We start from the raw sequence: 6,155 nt of genomic DNA, 5'->3' as shown, positions 1-6,155 counted from the left end.
ATCATATACAATTCTTCCTTAAGGAAACCATTAAGGAATGCCGTTTTGACGTCCATTTGCCATATCTCATAATCATAGAATGCGGCAATTGCTAACATGATTCGGACGGACTTCAGCTTCGTTACGGGTGAGAAAGTCTCATCGTAGTCAACCCCTTGAACTTGTCGATAACCCTTAGCGACAAGCCTAGCTTTATAGATGGTCACATTACCATCCGCGTCTGTCTTCTTCTTAAAGATCCATTTATTTTCTATGGCTCGCCGATCATCGGGCAAGTCTGTCAAAGTCCATACTTCGTTTTCATACATGGATCCTATCTCGGATTTCATGGCTTCCAGCCATTTGTCGGAATCCGGGCCCGCCATTGCTTCTTCATAGTTCGAAGGTTCACCGTTGTCTAACAACATGATTTCCAAGACAGGGTTGCCGTACCATTCTGGTGCGGAACGTGTCCTTGTGGACCTATGAAGTTCAGTAGCAACTTGATCTGAAGTTTCATGATCATCATCATTAACTTCCTCTCTAGTCGTTGCAGGCACCTCAGGAACATTTTCTTGAGTCGCGCCACTTTCCGGTTCAAGAGGTAATACTTCATCAAGTTCTACTTTCCTCCCACTTACTTCTTTCGAGAGAAACTCTTTCTCTAGAAAGGATCCATTCTTGGCAACAAAGATCTTGCCTTCGGATCTGAGGTAGAAGGTATACCCAATAGTTTCTTTAGGGTATCCTATGAAGACGCATTTTTCCGACTTGGGTTCGAGCTTTTCAGGTTGAAGTTTCTTGACATAAGCATCGCATCCCCAAACTTTTAGAAACGATAGCTTAGGTTTCTTCCCAAACCATAATTCATACGGTTTCGTCTCAACGGATTTCAATGGAGCCCTATTTAAAGTGAATGCGGCAGTCTCTAAAGCATAGCCCCAAAATGATAGCGGTAAATCGGTAAGAGACATCATAGATCGCACCATATCTAATAGAGTGCGATTACGACGTTCGGACACACCATTACGCTGAGGTGTTCCAGGCGGCGTGAGTTGTGAAACTATTCCACATTTTCTTAAGTGTGTGCCAAATTCGTGACTCAAGTATTCTCCCCCATGATCTGATCGCAAGAATTTGATTTTCCTGTCATGTTGATTCTCAACCTCACTCTGAAATTCCTTGAACTTTTCAAAGGTCTCAGACTTGTGTTTCATTAAATAGATATACCCATATCTACTCAAGTCATCAGTGAGGGTGAGAACATAACGATAGCCACCGCGAGCCTCAACACTCATTGGACCACACACATCAGTATGTATGATTTCCAATAAGTTCGTTGCTCACTCCATTGTTCCTGAGAACGGAGTCTTGGTCATTTTACCCATGAGGCATGGCTCGCATGTGTCAAATGATTCGTAATCAAGAGACTCTAAAAGTCCATCTGCATGGAGCTTCTTCATGCGTTTGACACCTATGTGACCAAGGCGGCAGTGCCACAAGTATGTGGGACTATCATTATCAACTTTACATCTTTTGGTATTCACACTATGAATATGTGTAACATTACGCTCGAGATTCATTAAGAATAAACCATTCACCATTGGAGCATGACCATAAAACATATCTCTCATATAAATAGAACAACCATTATTCTCGGATTTAAAGAGTAGCCATATCGAATTAAACGAGATCCTGATACAATGTTCATGCTCAAAGCTGGCACTAAATAACAATTATTGAGGTTTAGAACTAATCCCGTAGATAAATGTAGAGGTAGCGTGCCAACGGCGATCACATCGACCTTGGAACCATTCCCGACGCGCATCGTCACCTCGTCCTTCGCCAGTCTCCGCTTATTTCACAGCTCCTGCTTTGAGTTACAAATGTGAGCAACCGCACCGGTATCAAATACCCAGGAGCTACTACGAGTACTGGTAAGGTACACATCAATTACATGTATATCACATATACCTTTCGTGATGCCGGCCTTCTTGTCCGCTAAGTATTTGGGGCAGTTCCGCTTCCAGTGACCACTTCCCTTGCAATAAAAACACTCAGTCTCGGGCTTGGGTCCATTCTTTGGCTTCTTCCCGGCAGCTTGCTTACCGGGCGCGGCAACTCCCTTGCCGTCCTTATTGAAGTTCTTCTTACCCTTGCCTTTCTTGAACTTAGTGGTTTTATTCACCATCAACACTTGATGTTCCTTTTTGACTTCTACCTCTGCTGATTTCAGCATTGCAAATACTTCAGGAATGGTCTTTTCCATCCCTTGCATATTGAAGTTCATCACAAAGCTCTTGTAGCTCGGTGGAAGCGACTGAAGGATTCTGTCAATGACCGCGTCATCCGGGAGATTAACTCCCAGCTGATTCAAGCGGTTATGTAATCCAGACATAGTGAGTATGTGCTCACTGACAGAACTGTTTTCCTCCATCTTACAGCTGAAGAACTTGTCGGAGACTTCATATCTCTCGACCCGGGCATGAGCTTGAAAAACCATTTTCAGCTCTTCGAACATCTCATATGCTCCATGTCTCTCAAAACGCTTTTGGAGCCCCGGTTCTAAGCTGTAAAGCATGCCGCACTGAACGAGGGAGTAATCATCGGAACGTGTCTGCCAAGCGTTCATAACGCCTTGTTCTGCAGGGAGAGCAGGTGCTTCACCTAGCAGTGCTTGTAGGACAGAATCTTTCTTGGCAGCTATGAGGATGATCCTCAGGTTCCGGACCCAGTCCGTATAGTTGCTACCATCGTCTTTCAGCTTGGTTTTCTCTAGGAACGCGTTGAAGTTGAGTACAACGTTGGCCATTTGATCTACAAGACATGTTGTAAAGGTTTTAGACTAAGTTCATGATAATTAGGTTCATCTAATCAAATTATTCAATGAACTCCCACTCAGATAGACATCCCTCCACTCATCTAAGTATAACATGATCCGAGTTAACTAGGCCGTGTCCGATCATCACGTGAGACGGACTAATCAACGTTGGTGAACATCTTCATGTTGATCGTATCTTCTATACGACTCATGCTCGACCTTTCGGTCTTCTGTGTTCCGAGGCCATGTCTGTACATGCTAGACTCGTCAAGTCAACCTAAGTGTTTGCATGTGTAAATCTGTCTTACACCCATTGTATGTGAACGTTGGAATCTATCACACCCGATCATCATGTGGTGCTTCGAAACAACGAACTGTCGCAACGATGCACAGTTAGGGGGAACACTTTCTTGAAATTATTATGAGGGATCATCTTATTTACTACTGTCGTTCTAAGTAAACAAGATATAAAACATGATAAACATCACATGCAATCAAATAATAATAGTGACATGATATGGCCAATATCACATAGCTCCTTTGATCTCCATCTTGGGGCTCCATGATCATCTTGTCACCGGCATGACACCATGATCTCCATCATCATGATCTCCATCATCGTGTCTCCATGAAGTTGCTCGCCAACTATTACTTCTACTACTATGGCTAACACGTTTAGCAATAAAGTAAAGTAATTTACATGGCGTTTCTCAATGACACGCAGGTCATACAAAAAATAAAGACAACTCCTATGGCTCCTGCCGGTTGTCATACTCATCGACATGCAAGTCGTGATTCCTATTACAAGAACATGATCTCATACATCACATATATCATTCATCATTCATCACAACTTTGGCCATATCACATCACAAAACACTTGCTGCAAAAACAAGTTAGACGTCCTCTAATTGTTGTTGCAAGTTTTACGTGGCTGCAAGAGGGTTCTAGCAAGAACGTTTTCTTACCTACGTTAAAGCCACAACGTGATTTGTCAACTTCTATTTACCCTTCATAAGGACCCTTTTCGTCGAATCTGCTCGAACTAAAGTGGGAGAGACAGACACCCGCCAGCCACCTTATGCAACTAGTGCATGTTAGTCGGTGGAACCGGTCTCACGTAAGCGTACGTGTAAGGTTGGTCCGGGCCGCTTCATCCCACAATACCGCTGAAGCAAAATAAGACTAGTAGCGGCAAGAAAGTTGACAACATCTACGCCCACAACAAATTGTGTTCTACTCGTGCAAAGAGAACTACGCATAAACCTGGCTCTGATACCACTGTTGGTGAATGTTGCAGAAAACAAAAAATTTCCTACGGTTTCACCAAGATCCATCTATGAGTTCATCTAGCAACGAGTGATCGGATTGCATCTACATACCTTTGTAGATTGTGAGCGGAAGCGTTCAAGAGAACGGGGATGAGGGAGTCGTACTCGACGTGATCCAAATCACCGGAGATCCTAGCGCCAAACGGACGGCACCTCCGCGTTCAACACACGTACGGTCAGCGTGACATCTCCTCCTTCTTGATCCAGCAAGGGGGGAGGAGAGGTTGATGAAGATCCAGCAGCACGACGGCGTGGTGGTGGATGCAGCAGTCACCGCAGCAGGGCTTTGCCGTTCTTCTGCGAGAGGGAGAGGTGTAGCAGGGGAGAGGGAGGCGCCAAGAGTCAAAGGTGCGGCTGCCCCTCCCTCCCCCCCCCTTTATATAGGCTCCCCAAGGGGGGCGCCGGCCCTAGGAGATGGGATCTCCTAGGGGGGCGGCGGCCAAGGGTGGAGTGGCCCCCAAGGCAAGTGGGGCGCCCCCCACCCTAGGGTTTCCAACCCTAGGCGCAGGGGGTGGGCCAAGGGGGGCGCACCAGCCCACTATGGGCTGGTTCCCCTTCCCACTTCAGCCCATGGGACCCTCCGAGATGGGTGGCCCCACGCGGTGGACCCCCGGGACCCATCCGGTGGTCCCGGTAGAATACCGGTGACCCCCGAAACTCTCCTGATGGCCGAAACTGCACTTCCTATATATAATTCTTCACCTCCGGACCATTCCGGAACTCCTCGTGACGTCCGGGATCTCATCCGGGACTCTGAACAACTTTCGGGTTACTGCATACTTATATCTCTACAACCCTAGCGTCACCGAACCTTAAGTGTGTAGACCCTACGGGTTCGGGAGACATGTAGACATGACCGAGACGACTCTCCGGTCAACAACCAACAACGGGATCTGGATACCCATGTTGGCTCCCACATGCTCCTCGATGATCTCATCGGATGAACCACGATGTCGAGGATTCAAGCAACCCCGTATACAATTCCCTTTGTCAATCGGTACGTTACTTGCCCAAGATTCGATCGTCGGTATCCTAATAGCTCGTTCAATCTCGTTACCGGCAAGTCACTTTACTCGTACCGTAATGCATGATCCCGTGACCAGACACTTGGTCACTTTGAGCTCATTATGATGATGCATTACCGAGTGGGCCCAGAGATACCTCTCCGTCATACGGAGTGACAAATCCCAGCCTTGATCTGTGTCAACCCAACAGACACTTTCGGAGATACCCGTAGTATACCTTTATAGTCACCCAGTTACGTTGTGACGTTTGGTACACCCAAAGCGTTCCTACGGTATCCGGGAGTTACACGATCTCATGGTCTAAGGAAAAGATACTTGACATTGGAAAAACTCTAGCAAACGAACTATACGATCTTGTGTTGTGTTTAGGATTGGGTCTTGTCCATCACATCATTCTCCTAATGACGTGATCTCGTTATCAATGACATCCAATGTCCATAGTCAGGAAACCATGACTATCTGTTGATCAACGAGCTAGTCAACTAGAGGCTTACTAGGGACATGTTGGTGTCTATGTATTCACACATGTATTATGATTTCCGGATAACACAATTATAGCATGAATAAAATACAATCATCATGAACAAGGAAATATAATAATAATCCTTTTATTATTGCCTCTAGGGCATATTTCCAACAGAAGGCCGGGTTGCCAGGCACCTGAGTATGCTGGCGGAGCACCGAGTGGGGACGGAGTGGACCATGCCTGAACGAGCCCCGTCCAAGGATCATGAGGAGGCCGCCATGAAGCCGCTGATGGAGCACTGGTGGGTGGTGCAGGACTCGGTGCTGGTGATGTCGTGGGCGGAACCAAACGAGTCGACGGCGGCCTGTAGAGAGGATTTTTGCCGTGGTAGTTCAGACTAGGGCGCCAGCCTGGGGACGGTTGAGCGGCTGACGACACGGACGGCCCAGCGGCAGGAGCCGTCATGGGAGGCGGTGTTGGTGTAGATGGCGGAGGAGGGCAAGCCGCAACATGAAAGACCTTGGGGCGAGAGT

Source organism: Triticum urartu, chromosome 3 (assembly GCF_003073215.2).
Source record: "Triticum urartu cultivar G1812 chromosome 3, Tu2.1, whole genome shotgun sequence".
Taxonomy (NCBI): Eukaryota; Viridiplantae; Streptophyta; class Magnoliopsida; order Poales; family Poaceae; genus Triticum; species Triticum urartu.
The sequence above is the reverse complement of the archived record's forward strand: the minus strand, read 5'-3'. Positions refer to the sequence as shown.